This window comes from Ovis canadensis, chromosome 23 (assembly GCF_042477335.2).
Source record: "Ovis canadensis isolate MfBH-ARS-UI-01 breed Bighorn chromosome 23, ARS-UI_OviCan_v2, whole genome shotgun sequence".
In the NCBI taxonomy this organism is placed as follows: Eukaryota; Metazoa; Chordata; class Mammalia; order Artiodactyla; family Bovidae; genus Ovis; species Ovis canadensis.
This window is the reverse complement of record NC_091267.1, coordinates 50,531,815-50,551,075: the sequence shown is the minus strand read 5'-3', so window position 1 is coordinate 50,551,075 and position 19,261 is coordinate 50,531,815. Positions and strand designations below refer to the sequence as shown.

Genomic DNA, 19,261 nt, shown 5'->3' with positions numbered 1-19,261 from the left:
TATTTCCTTTTTGGTCCCTTGTGTTTCCTCCCACACAGATATCTAACAAGGCATGGAAATGAGGCCCTTTTTTGATAGGGAGGGTGTTTAAAAAAGTAGCTGGATGCTCTCTCTCCTTCCTGGTAATTTTGTTGTTGTTATTTAGTTGCTCAGTTGTGTCCAACTCTTTTGCGACCCCATGGCTTGTAGCCTGCCAGGCTCCTCTATCCATGGGATTTCCTAGGTAAGAATACTGGAGTGGGTTGCCATTTCCTCCTCCGGGGAATCTTCCTGACCCAGGCATTGAACCTGCGTCTCCTGCTTGGCAGGTGGATTCTTTACTGCTGAAGCACCTGGAAAACCCTCCTGGTAATTTACCAGCAATGAAAACCCCAGCAGTGGCCCTGGAGCTTCCTATTCTAAACAATGAGATCTTTCTGGTCCAGAAGTCATAGCTGACTCTTTCTTCCCTTGGAAAATGATTTGTGGTAGTGAAGATGCTTCTGACAGAAGCGAGTGCCCTGAGGTATGTGGCATGTGTAGCGAGAAGCGGGACAGTTACCTTTATGTGATGGTTATTGTTACATATAAACCTCAGCCTTTAAAGATGGATATTGGATAACCCTGTATGTGAGACAGCAAAAGAGACACAGATGTATAGAACAGACTTTTGGACTCTGTGGGAGAGGGAGAGGGTGGGATGGTTTGGGAGAATGGCATTGAAACATGTATAATATCATATAAGAAACAAATCGCCAGTCTAGGTTCGATGCAGGATACAGGATGCTTGGGGCTGGTGCACTGGGATGACCCAGAGAGATGGTATGGGGAGGGAGGTGGGAGGGGGGTTCAGGATTGGGAACACGTGTACACCCGTGGCGGATTCATGTTGATGTATGGCAAAACAAATACAGTATCGTAAAGTAAAATAAAGTAACAACAACAACAACAACAACAACTGTAAATGCAGGTTCAAAAAAAAAAAGATGGATATTGACTGGTTTTGCTTCCTTTTCATATTTTTCTGCTCCACACTGTTACTGCTTTCTATTTTAAGATCAAAACAAGCAAGAAAGACTTGGAGGCAGTAACTTAGATAAAAACCTAAAGGGTTTATTTCATACCATATATGAGAGGGATTTGCTAATAGGTAAAATAGCTATATTTCAGTTCACATTTGCTTTAATTGCATAAAAGATACAAGGTTCCTGTCCTTTTGTGTTTCATGTGTGTGTAATTAAAATTTTCTGTAATATTTCCTTCGAACATTTGTGTATATTAATGATATCATAGAAATATATGTGTGTGTTTACATATTAAGCCCTGATGGAGCTAGGAAAAAGTTAATGTGAGAAATTGTGTCTTTTAATTTACTGTGGTTAATATATCCTGACCCTAGTCTGTTGCCACCTGTTTTTCTTCTTGAAAAAACCAGAAAACAGAAATGACATAATATGCTACTTGATGGCTAAAGAGGAAATGATTAGTATATGGCTTTGAACTGTTTCTCGCATTAAAAGTAATTCAGTATTTGGCTTTGTAGCCCTGAAAGTTGGTGACTGTTTCTCCCTCCCGAACCAGCTGGCATGGAGACTTAGACTCTTCAGTATTTTCCACATAAAGTCTGAACTGGACATTTACTGTTTTATGTGTCAAAACCCCTCCCCTGTTTTTTGGACCAGTGCTTCCACTGTCACGCGACGGAAGCTGCCGTCTTTTTGGCCACAGTGATAGCCTAGGGGTGGACGTCGGATCCAAGCTGGGCCATTGATAAAGTTGCCTCTGGCCTCCGTGAGGTGGTGCAGTTGTGGGATGTGGGGCCTGGAGTGGCTGAGGCTCATATTCCCTGCTCCTGGCAAGGAGAAGAGATGAGGCTGACACCTATAGACAGCCAAGATGAGAGATGGAGAAAGTCAATGCACTCCAGTCTCCAGGTCCAGCCCTGTACCTTCCTCCTACCCTTGTCTTTCCTAGACTAGTTAGGGTTAGGATTTTTTTTCCCCCTTGCAATCTAAAGAGTCTGTAAAGGAAGAAAATTCAGGCATATGCAGAAATTTCTGGATTTTGATAGGCTTGTTTTTTTTTTTTTTGAGGGGAGTTATTCCACTCAACATTTCCCTTAAATCATCTCCCTCTAGCCTCTTATTGCCCCAGTTTCTTCTTCCCTTAAGCCCAGTGTCTTTCTCTAGACTCTCCTCCCCATCAGCGTTGGGTTAACTTAGGTTTTCCTCTTTTCCACTCACTCAGGCAGAACATTTCTCTCTCTTTTTAATGCTAACTACTATCTCTCTTCATTCTGTCTATGGGATTCTCCAGGCAAGGATACTGGAGTTGCCATTTCCTTCTCCAGCGGATCATGTTTTGTCAGAACTCTTCCTTATGGCCCATCCATCTTGGGTGGCCCTGCCTGGCATGGTTCATAGCTTCACTGAGCTATGTAAGCCCCTTCACAGTGACAAGGATGTGGTCCAAGAAGGGAGAGTAGGGGAGTACAGAGGAGTCTGATGGGCCGTAGTCCATGGGGTCGCAAAGTGTTGGACATGACTTAGGGACTGAACGACAGTAACAACAACGTTTTCTCTCTTCCTCAAGAAACCAGAGCCTAGCCAATTTGTTTCTGTTGCAAAACCACATCACAGCTTCTTCTTAATAAAAGTGGTGCTCTCCCTACAAAATAATTTTTGTATTGACTGCTAAGAGAATACAGTTTCCTACATGTTAGAACACATGCAATGTATTTAGATTGTTCTCCTCATTAACCAAGAGCTTCCCTGGTAGTTAAGAGGTAAAGAATCTGCCTGCCAATGTAAGAGAGGTGGGCTTGATCTCTGGGTCAGGAAGATTCCCTGAAGAAGGCAGTGCCAACCCACTCCAGGATTTTTGCCTGATAAATCCCATGGACAGAGGAGTCTGGCAAGCTACAGTCTATGGGGTCTCAAAAGAGTTAGATATGACTTAGCAACTAAATGACACCAACAGCCTCATTAACTGAACTCCCTATGGTCATTTTCAAGGCCCAGTATCAGCACATTTTATTTAAATAGCTAATGTATATCTATTACTTTTCTTTTTCCACCCAAAATTCCATGCAGACTTTAGATACACCTCTTCTATCATTTACTTCCCAAGTTGATTAATATAATCTAAATATTCAGTTTTTTTTCCATTGAAGACCTTTGAAATTCTACGATCTCCTCATGTTTTATGATTCAAGTAGTGAAATATTTGAAATGGCTTGTTCATTAACTCAAAATAAGTGAATATACTATATATAACAACCCCTCCCTCACTCTCACTTTTCTCTGCTTCCCCCAACTGTTCTTGGCAACCACTTTGCCCAAAGCAAGCTACAAAGCCAGCCCAGACTGAGAGAGAGAAGTAGAGACTCTATCTCTTATTAGGAGAAGCTGAAGGTAATTTACAACCATATTTTAATCCAACACAATCAAAGTAACTGAGGAAATATCAATGACTCATTTGCTGAAAGCAAAAAGAAGCCTTCTTAAACACCATCCCAACATCTTCAGATGTTCTTATTAATCTTTCCAAGAGGGAATTATGCTCCAGGCTGGAGCTATTTTAATCATCTTCTTCCAGAATTCCCCCTCTCATCTCAGTAACACTGGAAATAACTTTATAAAGTTGTTCTTTCTTCCCTTCACATCTCCTACCCTCTCAGACACACCCCTATTTTACATCAAAGTGATTGCTAAGAACGTTCTTTGCATCAGGTGGCCAAAGTACTGGAGCTTCAGCTTCAGCACCAGTCCTTCCAGTGAATACTCAGGATTGATTTCCCTTGATTGACTGGTTTGATCTCCTTGCTGTCTAAGGGACTGTACCTCGTATTATTGAAATTTCCTCAAATTTGTCTCCTTTCTCCCCTTGTCTCCTGCTATAGTTTATTCTCCAGGAGTGATCTTTTTAAAATGTGATTCAGGTAATTGTATTCCTCTCTTTGAAATTTTCTATTGGCTTCCCATTAGATTTAGAATAATATCCAGACTTTTGCCTTTTCTCTCCAGGATCTTGTGGGAACTGGCTCATACTTTTCTCTCTGATTTCATCCTGAACAAATTTCCACTTCATACATTGTGCTCCAGGTACACTGGCCTTTTCCTGTTCCAAAGACATGTAGAATTCCTTTCTATCTTAGGACTTGGCATTAGTGGGTCCCGTTACTTGGAAAACTGTTTTGGACCTGAATTTATTTATTTACTTTTTGTTCACTTTTTGGTTTTCTGCCTCCCCTTGAACTAGATACAAATGTTTGATATGCACTGATCTATCTCATTGGCTGAGTGTGTCTAGGAGAGCTCTGGATAGGTGCTCAAGAAACATTTTTTTTTTTTCATGGAAAAAAGAGATACCTCAAAAGTAGATAGCATAGAATGTAGTTTGTTTATGGTTAGTTGAGAAGGCTTAAGGCTGGGCTTATTCCAAATTACTGACCCAGGTCTAGTAAAGTATTACTTCTTAAAATTTTTTTTTTTTAAATTGGGGTATAATTGCTTTACAACATTGTGCTAGTTTCTGTTGTACAATGAAGTGTATCAGCCGTAGGTATACATATATCATTTCCTCTTGAACCTCTCTCCCACCAAACCCCATTCACACATCTAGTTCAGTCTTGAAAGACTCATAGCCTTTAAGATTCCTCTCTTAAAATGCAGATTACCTTATGAGTTTATTTCCTAAATCAGTATCAACTAATGTTTTGGTTCTTAGTCACCACCTAGGGAGAAGCTGAGATAGCATGTGCAAATGACAGAGTGTCAGGAGTGGTGGGGGAATTAAAAATAAGACCCAAAGGCAAAGGGCCATCGGAGGGGATAAATAGTGATAAAGAGATGAATGGCGGTAGGAGGAGAATTATATCAGAATTTTACCGAGGGTGGAAACATTTTTGTTTCCCAGTCTGCAAGACAGGGACACAGTTGACAACTGGTACTATATATTTCCAAGTATCATAAAAACTTAAAAAAAAAAGCCAAGTCTTGATAGGTTTTCATGGTTACAAATAAATTAAAGAAGGGAAAGCTATGCATTCTTAGATAAAAAATTAAAGGTAGAAACAACCATTACAAAAGACAATGTATGCTGCTCAGCATGAGTATTTCAGGGAGAGATTTGGTGTCTTGTAATGTTGCAGTTACTATGGAGACAATGCATTTTTAATGGTACCATTAAATGGTAGTATAACTACTTGTAACTAAGGAGTGCTGAAGAGTCACAGCTGTGATGTTAGGAGTTTATGTTTCTTTTCTCCAGATGGTTTTTTAAAAAATGATTTCAGAGCAAAAGTGTTGTATAACAGAATCTTCTGATGTGAAATATATGTGCTTTTTAGAAATAAAAAAGACTAAAGAATAATTCTCTCACTACACCTTACGCACTCACATGAGCAAACACACATTCTGTGCATATTTATTGTTGCAGATCTGGAGACAAAGATTAAGTAACTTTTCCCAGCTCATTTATTTAGTGACAGAATTAGGATGAGAGTTCAGGTTTTCTGGCCCCTAAGACACTTTCTTCCTACAGTTGCATATTGCCTTTCTCCAAGACAGTACACACAATGAATTCTACATTTTTTTCACACATCAAAATTAGCAAGATGTTGCAATGAGTTTCTATCACCCTGAAGGGTTTTTAAGATGGTTAGGACTCAGATGAAAGAGTAATGAATGAGTATTGTAATTAAAGAGTCTATAAGTGGAATTCCAGAGGCCTATAAGCCCTTTAAAATTGTTTGCAGATATGTATGTGTGTGTGTGCATTTGTTCATTTTCTAATGAGAGACCATCAGATTCTTGAGCTGGTGACCTCTCACCAAATAAGTAATGAATTATGGCAGTTTCCCCATTTAGGTTATCAAAATATGATAAGCAAAATGGAAAAATAAATGGTATATTGAGAAAAATATTTGTTATGATATGATAAAAGATTAATACCCTAATTTACAAAGAGAGGATACACATCAACAAAACAGCAAGACCTGGCTGAAATTGGAATAAAGGAGATGAATGCAAATATGCAGACCAGAAATATAAATAGCTAAGAGAAGTAAAAATTATTCATCCTCTTTAGTCATCAATGAAATGCAAATTAAAACAATAAAAATTTTGCCAGTTTCACCCAACAAATTAGCGCAGATTAAAAGCAACCATAACAACATACTATATGGTGAAGAGATGGTGGGATAAGCAGGTTTCTCTGCCATTACTAGGAATATAAATCTAGACAAAGGTTTTGGAAATCAAATTAATAATTTAAATTTTTCTGTCACATCTCAAACTGCAAAACTATAATCATCGTGCATGATAAGAGCTTAGTTAAGATGGTGAAGGCATTACATTTCTGTAGTAAGACAGGTGTCCCCAATCCCCAGGCCACAAACTGGTATTGGCCTGTAGCCTGTTAGGAACTGGGTCAGGCTACAGGAGGTGAGTGGCAGGTGAAATAGAAACCATACCCCTACCTTCCTGGGTCCATGGAAAAATTATCTTCCAGGTATTGGTCAGTTCAGTTCAGTTCAGTTGCTCGGTTGTGTCCGACTCTTGGTGACCCCATGGACTGCAGCATGCCAGGATTCCCTATCCATCACCAACTCCTGGAGTTTGCTCAAGTTCATATTTTTCCAATACGTGACTACTGGAAAAAACATAGCTTTGACTAGATGGACCTTTGTTGGCAAAGTAATGTCTCTGCTTTTTAATACGCTGTCTAGGTTGGTCATAGCTTTTCTTCCAAGGAGCAAGCATCTTTTAATTTCATGGCTGCAGTCACCATCTGAAGTGATTTTCAGTTCAGTTCAGTTCAGTTGCTCAGTTGTGTCCAACTCTTTGCGACCCTATGAATCACAGCATGCTGGGCCTCCTTGTCCATCACGAACTCCCGGAGTTTACCCAAACTCATGTCCATTGAGTCGGTGATGCCATCCAGCCATCTCATCCTCTGTCATCCCCTTCTCCTCCTGCCCCTAATCCCTCCCAGCATCAGGGTCTTTTGCAATGAGTTAACTCTTTGCATGAGGTGGCCAAAGTATTGGAGTTTCAGCTTTAGCATCAGTCCTTCCAATGAACACCCAGGACTGATCTCCTTTAGGGTTAGCCCCCCAAAATAAAGTCTGTCACTATTTCCATCGTTTCCTCATCTATTTGCCATCTAAGATGCCATGATCTTAGTTTTCTGAATGTTGAGCTTTAAGCCAACTTTTTCACTCTCCTCTTTCACTTTCATCAAGAGGCTCTTTATTTATTTATTTATTTATTTATTTATTTATTTTTTTGTTCCAAGTTCAGGTTTATTTTTTTTTTTATTTTTAGTTTTTTATTTTTTAAATTTTAAAATCTTTAATTCTTACATGCATTCCCAAACATGAACCCCCCTCCCATCTCCCTCCCCATAACATCGTTCTGGGTCATCCCCATGCACCAGCCCCAAGCATGCTGCATCCTGCGTCAGACATAGACTGGCGATTCAATTCACATGATAGTATACATGTTAGAATGTCATTCTCCCAAATCATCCCACCCTCTCCCTCTCCCTCTGAGTCCAAAAGTCCGTTATACACTTCTGTGTCTCTTTCCCTGTCTTGCATACAGGGTCGTCATTGCCATCTTCCTAAATTCCATATATATGTGTTAGTATACTGTATTGGTGTTTTTCTTTCTGGCTTACTTCACTCTGTATAATCGGCTCCAGTTTCATCCATCTCATCAGAACTGATTCAAATGAATTCTTTTTAACCGCTGAGTAATACTCCATTGTGTATATGTACCACAGCTTTCTTATCCATTCATCTGCTGATGGACATCTAGGTTGTTTCCATGTCCTGGCTATTATAAACAGTGCTGCGATGAACATTGGGGTACATGTGTCTCTTTCAATTCTGGTTTCCTCGGTGTGTATGCCCAGAAGTGGGATTGCTGGGTCATAAGGTACAAGAGGCTCTTTAGTTCTTCACTTTCTGCCATAAGGGTGGTGTCATCTGCATATCTGAGGTTATTGATATTTCTCCTGGCAGTCTTGATTCTTCCAGTAGTCATGTATAGATGTGAGAGTTGGACTATAGAGAAAGCTGAGCACTGAAGAACTGTGGTGTTGGAGAAGATCCTTGAGGGTCCCTTGGACTGCAAGGAGATCCAACCAGTCCATCCTAAAGGAAATCAGTTCTGAATATTCATTGGAAGGACTGATGCTGAAGATGAAACTCTAATATTTTGGCCACATGATGTGAAGAGCTGACTTATTTGAAAAGGCCCTGATGCTGGGAAAGATTGAAGGCGGGAGGAGAAGGGGATGACAGAGAATGAAATGGTTGGATGGCATCACTGACTTAATGGACATGAGTTTGAGTAAACTCCTGGAATTGGTGATGGACAGGGAAGCCTGGCGTGCTACAGACCATGGCATCACAAAGAGTTGGACATGACTGAGCAACTGAACTAAATTGAACTGTACTTCATCCAGCCCAGAATTTCGCATGATGTAATCTGCATTTAAGTTAAATAAGCAGGGTGACAATATACAGCATTGATGTACTCTTTTCCCGATTTGGAACTGGTCTGTTTTTCCTTGTCGAGTTCTAATTGTTGCTTCTTGACCTGCATACAGATTTCTCAAGAGGCAGGTCAGGTGGTCTGGTATTCCCATCTCTTTCGGAATTTTCCACAGTTTGCTATGATCTACACAATCAAAGGCTTTGGCGTAGTCAATAAAGCAGATTTTTTTTTCTGGAACTCTCTTGCTTTTTCAATGATCCAGTGGATGTTGGCAATTTGATCTCTGCTTCCTATGTCTTTTCTAAATCCAGCTTGAACATCTGGAAGTTCATGGTTCACTTACTGTTGAAGCCTGGCTTGGAGGATTTTGATCATTACCTTGGTAGTGTGTGAGATGAGAGCAAATGTGAGGTAGTTTGAACATTCTTTGGCATTGACTTCTTTGGGATTGGAATGAAAACTGACCTTTTCCAGTCCTGTGGCCACTGCTGAGTTTTCCAAATGTGCTGGCATATTGAGTGCAGCACTTTCACAACATCATCTTTTAGGATTTGAAATAGTTCAACTGTAATTTCATCACCTCCACTAGCTTTGTCATAGTGATGCTTCCTAAGGCCCAGACATCATATTCTAGGATGTCTGGTTCTAGGTGGGTGATCACACCATATTGATTATCTGGGTCATGAAGGTCTTTTTGTATAGTTCTGTGTATTCTTGCCAACTCTTCTTAATATCTTTTGTTTCTGTTAGGTCCATACCATTTTTGTCCTTTATTGAACCCATCTTTGCATGAAATGTTCCCTTGGTATCTCTAACTTTCTTGAAGAGATCTCTAGTCTTTCCCATTCTATTACTTTCCCTTATTTGCTTGCATTGATCATTGAGGGAGGCTTTCTTATCTCTCCTTGCTATTCTTTGGAACTCTGCATTCAAATGGGTATTAGTTTCCTTTTCTCCTTTGCTTTTCGCTTCTCTTCTTTTCACAGCTATTTGTAAGGCCTCCTCAAACAACCATTTTGCCTTTTTGCATTTCTTTTTCTTGTGGATGGTCTTGATCCCTGCCTCCTGTACAATGTCATGAACCTCCGTCCATAGTTCTTCAGGCACTCGTCTATCAGATCTAATCCTTTGAATCTCTTTGTCACTTCCACTGTATAATCGTAAGGGATTTGATTTAGGTCATACCTGAATGGTCTAGCAGTTTTCCCTACTTTCTTCAATTTAAGTCTGAATTTGGCACTAAGGAGGTCATGATCTGAGCCACAGTCAGCTCTTGGTCTTGTTTTTGCTGACTGTATAGAGCTTCTCCATCTTTAATTACAAAGAATATAATCAATCTGATTTTGGTATTGACCATCTGGTGATGTCCATGTGTAGAGTCTTTTCTTGTGTTGTTGGAAGAAGGTGTTTGCTATGACCAGTGCATTTTCTTGGCAAAACTCGATTAGTCTTTGCCCTGCTTCATTGTGTACTCCAAGGCCAAATTTGCCTGATACTCCAGGTATGTCTTGACTTCCTACTTTTGCATTCCAGTCCCCTATAATGAAAAGGACATCTTTTTTAGTTGTTAGTTCTAGAAGGTCTTGTAAGTCTTCATAGAACTGTTCAACTTCAGCTTCTTTAGCATTAGCAGGTATTGGTCCTTTTTGCCCAAAAGTTTGGGGACTGCTTCAGTAAGAATTTTTAAAAATTCTTTCTTTCTTTATTTATTATATATTTTTATAAAATTTTATATATAAAAATTTATTTATTTATTGGCTGTTACTCCAACAATAGTCAATAAATTGTTAACCTCTTACTGTGCTTATTTTATAAATTAAACTTTATCATAGATATGTATATGTAGGAATAAACATAATACATGTAGCATTTCATGGTGTCTGTGGTTTCAGGCATCCATTGGGGGGCCTTGGGCATTATCCCCTACAGATAAAATGGGACTGTGTGTGTGTGTGTGTGTATTAGTTGCTCAGTCATGTCTGAGTCTTTGCAACCCCAGGACTGTAGCCCACCAGCCTGTCCATGAAATTCTTTGCCTGTCCATGACCTCCTCTGTCCATGAAATTCTCCAGGCAAGGATACTGGGTGGGTTGCCTTTCCCTTCTCCAGGTGATCTTCTTGATCAGGGATTGAACCTTTGCAGGCAGATTCTTTACTATCTTACAGACCAGGGAACCCCAGAGTGGGACTACAGTATTAATTCAATTTATACTAGAAATATGTAGCTCCAGACAAGAAGTTTTAGTTTTTGCTCCTGGGTAATACTGGTCATTATGGACAAATATTATTTAAGCATTTCTGATAGCCATCTTTCTCGTCTCTGCTGTGTGGTGTGAGAGCAGATGCATGCTGTTCTTCTCCTTCTTTAAAATGGTAGTGCTGCCCAATGGAAGAGGATTAGATTGAAATAAAGAAGACACAGTCTAATTTCAACCTCAAAGTTACTCACTCTGATCTTCAGCCAAGAATCACTTAATCTCACTGTAATTCATTTCCACTATATTGTAAAGTTTCTTAGTCATATGTTAACCGCAGTCAGTTCTCTGAGACTTGCTTGATGAACTAACGCTTTCAGAGAATTCACGAAATAGAGAAAGTTCTGGAAAGGATTCGAAAACTAGAAGTAATTTATGGAAGATAGGATAGAGATTGCAAGGAAGATAACGAGGCATGAAATTCAGGGAATCTCTGTGAGATGTTGAGATGTGCAAGAAAATCTTGGGACTAAGAGAATATGGGGCTTCTGCAATGGCTCAGCGGGTCAGGAATCCACCTGCTAATGCAGGAAACATAGGAGGTGCTGGTTCCATCTCTGAGTTGGGAAGATCTGCTGGAGGAGGAAATAGCGGCCCACTCCAGTATTCTTGCCTGGAAAACTGCATGGACAGAGCAGCCTGGAGGGCTACAGTCTAGGGTCGCAAAGAGTTGGACACAATGGAGCACATGGCACTTGAAGAGAACATGAACTTTGTTTTGTTGAAGGAAAGTGGAAGGATGATATCAAATAACAACAACAAAAGTAAGAGAATAAATATCACATAGGAAAGGGCTTTAAAATGTTGGAGGTAGAAGGTTCTGGAGCATGAGACATAAAGAAGTAATTCAGCAAAGTAACCATAGGGAATATTTTTCTATTTTGTAGAAAATAGGCCAGGATGAATCACAAGCTATATACCAAACTTGGCTTATTTACTTGGAGTCTGAGAAAAGAGCTTAGGGCTATTTACTGAAAAACACCCTTGTAAAATTACATATAGATACCACTTTGTTTTGGTAAAGCATGTTCTACTTTTGCTTCGAGATTTTCAATGTGAAAGCAGTACTGTTTGTTCAGAGATTAAAAAATTTTAATAGACTTTACTTTACAGAGCAGTCTCAGAAAAACTGCCCAAACTACAGAGTTCTTATAGGTCCTCTTTTCTGCTGCACAGTTCCCTCTATTATTTTTACAGTTTCTCTTATTATTTACATTTTGTTTTAGTGTGGTACATTTGATACTTAATAAGCCAATATCAATAAATTATTATTAACTGAAGATGATAGTTTACATAAGTGCTTCCCAGATGGTTCCATGGTAAAGAATCCACCTGCCAATGCAGGAGATGAGGGTCCCATCCCTGGGTTGGGAAGATCCTCTGGAGAAGGAAATGGCTACCCACTCCAGTATTCTTGCTAGGAAATTCCATGGACAGAGGAGCCTGGCGGGCTACAGTCTGTGGGGAGGATGCAAAGAGTAGGACATGACTGGGCAACTGAGCACAGGCCCACTGAAGTGGGAGAAGTGCTTGTGCATGTAGCATACCCATACCTGCCAAGGAAGCTGGGAGGCAAAGTTGCAGGTATTTCAGCCTTTATAGCTGTAGGTAGCTCAGCTTCACCTCCATATCCACAGGATGGAGGAGGCCCACAGCTAAGAAGGGGTTCAACTGTCTAGTAGCCAAAAGGAAGGACACTTGTCCAGGACAGTTTTTGTTCTTGATATGTTGTGGCTGGACCTCCTGCAGGCTGGAATGATTAACCAGAAAAGTGTTTGCTCCTCGCTTTGTTAGGGGGCATCTTGGAGTTTGTTCCCCTCCACCCCTCCCCAAACCCTAACCGTGATTGCCTTGCGGATCCTGCTCTGCCACGACTCGCCTCGCCTCGTCTCCCTTCACCTCCTGCCTTCTTTCTCCTTTTCCCTCCTCCCCTCTCCTCTTGGCCTCTCTCCTACCCCTTCCCATTTCTCTTCCAGACATTTCAAAAGTTGATTTGAGTTGTCTTCCCGTAAGGTTTCTGTGAAAAGGGAAGTCATTCTTCCTCTATTAAAGGCCGCTATAATCACTGGCTTATGGAGTTAATGAAGCTTTCAGGGGAAGTTCTTTTTCATTTTTAAGGCAGGCTAAGAAATCAAACACCCTGGGCTTGCTCTAGGCAAAATGTTGAAGCTGAGAAGTTGATTTTTCGTGCCTCCAGGCTCTCTTCTACTCCTTCCCCCTCCCTCACAGCTTCCTTTCTTACTTCACTTTCACCTCTGACACTCGCTGCCCTCCTTCCTCTCACCCCCAATTCAAAATGGCCCTTAGGAAAAAGTGAAATGCTTAATGATGCCTTCAGTCAATAATACACAGAATCACCTCTCAGGGAGTATTTACATTTAAAGGCTTTTTTTCTTTTTTTAAAATTCTGATAGAGAAATCAATGGTTTTGTTCTCACTAAGAAAAATTTCAAAAACCATCAGTCAATTGGAGAAGTTACGATTTTGTATCTGCTCACTTGGTGAATTAAAGGGTCATACTCAAAGACTGTTCTCACTTGTGTACTGATTGAAGTTGTCTACTCTCCACACTTATAGTTGGAGAATGGATCAGCATTTTCCCATCTCTACATGTGTCTCATGACATGTGAATGACCCGAGAAATGATGGGCTGCTGGAAGGCCCTGGCCTTCATGAGCCAACACAGGAATGATGTGTTCCCCTCAGTCCCACTGCTCCTGGGCATGTGTGTGTGCTTGCGCGGGCACACACACACACACACACACACACACACACACACACACTCACTCACTCCTTTTTTCATGAATCAGAAAGAGCCCTTGTCAGAGTTGCCAGCTTTTGTGCACTCTGCTTGCAGGAGCCAATCCCCCCCAGGGTTTTGGCTTCTCGACTCTAAATCATTCAGGATCAAGGTTCCAAATAAATCCCTTGTTTACAACACATTTAAAAATCTTTTGAGAAAAAAGAAATGTGTCCCTTCTACTTTTTATAGCTAATAATTTAAGAGGCTTGTGTCTAGGCTGATTGGACTACTTTAGCTTGGTAGAAAAAGGAACTTCTCTTCCCTGGGAGATGAATAAGGACAGGGAATTCTGTTTTACAATAGTGATCTTGAATTTAACCCTAAGCACTTGTGGTAGAAGGTAAACAGCAGGCTTATGTGAAAGATCAAAGCAGAAATTGAATGTGAAGAATAGAAAATGAAAGTACATTTCACAGTGCCATAAATGCTATGAGGCCAATGTCTGGTTTTCTCTGTGGCTGGAATTAACTTTTAATAACAACTCACTGGCATTTATGTGATGTAGTTACTAGGGGAAAATAATGATAAAAATTTGAAATATTTGTGTGAAACAAAATAAACTGTGAAAAATATAATAGACATATCACAGACAAAAGGTTAAGACTTCCCTGATGGTCCAGAGGTTAAGACTCTGTGCTCCCAATGCAGGGGGCATAGGTTTGATCCTTGATCAGGAAACTAACATCCTTCATGCCACATGGAGTGAAGTGAAATGAAAGTTGCTCAGTCATGTCTGACGCTATGTGATCCCATGCTGCTACTGCTGCTAAGTCGCTTCAGTTGTGTCCGACTCTTTGCGACCCCATAGACAGCAGCCCACCAGGCTCCCCTGTCCCCGGGATTCTCCAGGCAAGAACACTGGAGTGGGGTGCCATTTCCTTCTCCAATGCATGAAAGTGGAAAGCGAAAGTGAAGTCGCTCAGTTGTGTCCAACTCTTAGCTACCCCATGGACTGCAGCCTATCAGGCTCCTCCATCCATGGGATTTTCCAGGCAAGAGTACTGGAGTGGGGTGCCATTGCCTTCTGGCATGGCCTAAAAATAAATAAGAACAAAAACAATAAAACCTACCACCACCGCCACCAAAAATGCCATAAAAAGTAAAGGGCGAAGAAAATGTAAGTACTTAAACAAACATTAAAAAATATATGAGAGCTTTTAAAAATAGAGAAGAAAAATTCTAAAACTCTATAGAAAAGTTGGCACAAGATTTGAACATGAAGTTAATAGGAAAAGGAGTAAAAATTTCCTATAATATGTAAACAGATATTCAACCTTGCTCACCTTGAGAGATGCAAATCAAAATTATACTGATACCTTTTCTTACCTATCAAAAGTACCTGCTCTAGTAAATATAATTGTTTGACACTCATATTCTGTGGGGGAGTCTAGGTAGAAATAGGCACTGTCGTATTGTTGTGATGTGCTCTGTCACTCAATTGTGTCCAGCTCTTTGCGACCCCATGGACTGTAGCCTGCCAGGCTCCTCTGTCCATGAGATTATCCTGGCCAGAATACTAGAGTGGGTTGCCATTTCCTTCTCCAGGGGCCCTTCCCCACTCAGGGATTGAACCTGTCTTCTGCAGCTCCTACACTGGCAAGCAGATTCTTTGCCACTGAGCCACCTGGGAGACCCCCTCATATGTTGCTGGTGGAATGCAGAGCTGTATAACTCCTGTGAGGGTGGATATGATAATATCTAGCAAAATTATATGTGCATTTATTTCTTTTTGATCAAGCAATCCTACTTCTAAAATTTATTAAGATTCACTGGCAAAAAACCAAATGACTGATGCACAAGGTAATTTATTGCAGCACCATCTGTAACAGAAAAAATTGGAAATAGCCCAATAATTCATCAATAGAGGACTGGTGAATAAATATTGATGCAGTTACCTGAGGGACTACTATGTAGATGTAGACAGATCTCATCCAAAAACTCTCACAGAAGCATCCAGAATGGTGTTTGGCCAAAACTCTGGGCACTGTGGCCCAGCCAAGTTGACACATTAAATTAACCATCACAACTATAAAGAATATTATACACAATGTACTTGCTTTTATTTTAAAAAAATTCAATGAATGAAAAAAACCACAAAACTGATTCTAAATAAATTGGTTTTCTATAAGGGAATGGAGGTAACAGATATAGAAACTTGAATTCTCTGAATGTACCTTGAATTGGGAGTTATGAAAATTTCTGGTAATTATACAACAAAATTAAATCAACATTAAAAAGCAATTCTAAGTAACTGAAAGGAAAATGAAGCAAATGAGCTTGTGTTTACAGTTGGTAGCTTACCCACATTGAGAAAAAATATTTCAAGTGAATTTATGACACATCAATTTGAAACTGGTGGGATGTAACCTAGACATAAAGAAATCAAACTCTTTTTTCAGGATTCATACCATTGCTGATAATACTGGTATTCTTATTTTGAAAATACACTATACATGGAGTTGGCTAAAATGAGTAATTTTCATGATGTCATGAAGAACCTTTTTTTTTTCAGCATGAAGGAAAAGAGATAAAAATATAAAATCAAATAGTTATATGAATCTCCTAAATTTGAGTTGGAAATTTTAATGTGGACTCATGATATATATTTACATCTGCTCCCCAAAACATCTAGAAACAATGATCAACCCAGTAGCTAAGAGTACCTTGTTGTGGTACCTGATTTTGGTCTACGAATATCTCCTAAAAGGCTGTGTCTCCTAAAAGGAACCAAGATTCCTTGGATAAAGAGCTAATTTCAGATCTTAGGGAGAAAATGCTCAAGATGACATGGAACATTTTGTATCAAACAGCAGAGTGACTCTCAGGACAACTGGGGTCATGTCAAAAGGACACACCTGGAGGGTTTTCCACTGATGATGAACAATTTGAATATTGGAAAGAATAATAATATCAGAAAGTCTACTGAAACACATAGAAAGTGTTTAAAAACTCATGATTCTGTAAGGTTAATAATGAAAAAAACACTTATTGGTCATTATATTATTATTCTGAAAACAGGCGAATAAAGGGGGAAAACTCAAACTACTGCAGAGTGCTTCCTGAGCAACAGTATTTCAGGGTAACCACATAGTTCATGTAAGAAAAACCTTTTTAAGGAATATTGCCTAACAAATGAAAAGAATAATACACAATTAAACTATCTTCATTTTGTACCCCTAATTTAATTATGTAATGCATTTAGGCAATGCTCACCACTGCTGCTGCTGCTGCTAAGTCTCTTCAGTTGTGTCCAACTCTGTGCGACCCCATGGACGGCAGCCTACCAGGCGCCCCCGTCCCTGGGATTCTCCAGGCAAGAACACTGGAGTGGGGTACCATTTCCTTCTCCAATGCATGAAAGTGAAAAGTGAAAGTGAAGTCGTTCAGTCATGTCCGACTGTAACCTACCAGGCTCCTCGGTCCATGGGATTTGTCAGGCAAGAGTACTGCTAAAATCATTAACGTTAGGGAAAGCCTGATGGGGCCTGTGTCAGGTGTCTCTGAAGTTCATGCAACATCCTCTGGGACCACCTCTGATTTTAGCCTCAGCTCTGGTAGACAGATATGCTGCACTCAGATTCCTTACCCACTATCCTATCAGCGTCCCACAGTGCACATGGAGTCATTTTACTTCCTGCTCCAGAGCCTTCTCTGGGTTACCCCACACGTTTCCCTGGCTCCAGCTGTCAGTCAGTCCTGAGTGCGGAAGAGTTAGTGTCTCTAGAAGCAACCCTTATCCCAGAGATGGGAGCTAAGGGACAAATGCTCCTGTCTCCTGTTTTCCTGATGGACCACTCTTTGGAGGTCTTTTGCGGGCACCTCAGTGGAGTCGCAAGTATCCACTTTCATTGCTTTTTCCTTCTTCTTTTGTGTCACTGGCCCTGCTTGCTCACTGCTGCTTTCTGAGATCACCTCCCCAGTAAACCTGCTGCATCCATGTTCTCACTCCAACCTCTACTTGGGGGAAGAGATAGTAGGGCAGACGCTATCATGGATTGACAGGCTGCCAACATACGAGCTAGCTGGTTCATGTCATTGTTGCAGAAAGGCAGTCAGACAGTGTGTATTCTGCACCATTTATAAAGCATTCTTTTTAAGTGTTGGGCTTGAATCTAATCATGCCTTTATATTTAACTACTGTTCATAGAAACATGTTAAATTATTCTTTAGGGATGTAATCAGTAACCCAGAATGTGGGAAATGCTGCAGGACAAATGGCTCAATTTCTGCCGTGACTAAATGATACAAGAAAAAAGTAGGAGAAAACTGGATGAAAAGACACTTAAGAGAACTGTCAACCAAATCTCTGGTTTAGAACCAACTGTGAAAATGATAAACTATAAAAGTTACAAAACAATGGGAAAAGTTTGTTGATATTAAGGAGCTGCTATAATTTTAAGTGTGATATTTGATTAAGCGTCCTGTCTTATAGAGATGTGTACTAAAGTACATGTGAATGAAATGATGTGTTTGGGGTTTGTTTTATAATGATCTAGTGGGTGGGGAGGAGGATGGGGAATAGATGAAATAGTCTCCTGAAAATGACATGCAGCCAGGTGTTGTATACATGGGGACTGGGGAGTCTGCTATACCCTTTCTATACCCTTCTCTTTACTACTGAATGGGCTTCCCTGGTAGCTCAGACAGTAAAGAATCTGCCTGCAATGTGGGAGACCAGGGTTCGATCCCTGGGGTTGGGAAAATTCCCCTGGAGAAGGAAATGGCTACCAGCTGCTCCAATATTCTTGCCTGGAGAATTCCATGGACAGAGGAGCCTGGTGTGCTACAGTCCATGGGGTCACAGAGTTGGACACGACTGAGTGACTTTCACACTTTACTACTGAATATGTCTGAAAATATATGTACTAAATGTTTTTATTTCAAGAAGATATTTCTCAGAATACAGAAATGTGAAACTAATGTACTAGAACTTCCAAAACAGACATATGCTACGACCTTATGCTGAGCCATGTGGCTTCTTTGTCCCTCTGGGATTGTTATTTGTGAAGCACGCGTACACGCAGATTAACACCATGGTCTCTTGCAGGAAGTGCTGGGCTCCTAGCAAGCAAGGATGCTTTGAGTCGTCTTTGAGTCATCTTCTTGGTAACTCCTGGGAGTTGAAAGTGATGTTTTTGTGAAGTATCTGCATGTGCTCAGTGCATGGTAGTGAACCTACGGATTCATTTCCCCAGATGGTCTCTGCTGCTGCTGCTGCTGCTAAGTCGCTTCAGTCGTGTCCGACTCTGTGTGACCCCATAGATGGCAGCCTGCCAGGCTGCCCCGTCCCTGGGATTCTCCAGGCAAGAATATTGGAGTGGGTTGCCATTTCCTTCTCCAATGCATGAAAGTGAAAAGTGAGAGTGAAGTCGCTCAGTCGTGTCCGACTCTTAGCGATCCCATGGACTGTAGCCTACCAGGCTCCTCCGTCCATGGGACTGTCCAGGCAAGAGTACTGGAGTGGGGTGCCATTGCCTTCTCCGCAGATGGTCTCTAGTTTGATGATATCTCTGAACCTGTTCTCTCTGAAGGAAGGAATTTATTTTGTTGAATTTGTCTGTCCCATAATATGCATCCCAGTGTCTTCATTAAGTGGTTTCATTATATTTGACGATGTGAACTGAAGGTCTAGAGTCTTTTCTCACCTGGTAGGAGAGGCTTAATGGGTGACCTGTGCAGCCTGCCCCAGGCCCTCTCCCTGGGTGGATGAGCCCATC

At 40.7% G+C, this 19,261-nt stretch overlaps 1 long non-coding RNA gene across 5 annotated transcripts in view; it reads left to right on the top strand.

Annotated features, from left to right (window-relative positions):
• Window positions 1-66: 66 nt before the first annotated feature.
• Window positions 67-19,261, top strand: part of LOC138428105 (uncharacterized) — a 147,263-nt gene continuing 128,068 nt past the window's right edge. For all 5 annotated transcript variants that reach the window (XR_011252270.1, XR_011252268.1, XR_011252272.1 and 2 more), the window contains exons 1-2: window positions 67-223; window positions 309-505. This is a non-coding gene — a long non-coding RNA (uncharacterized lncRNA). The remainder of the gene's footprint in view (window positions 224-308; window positions 506-19,261) is intronic.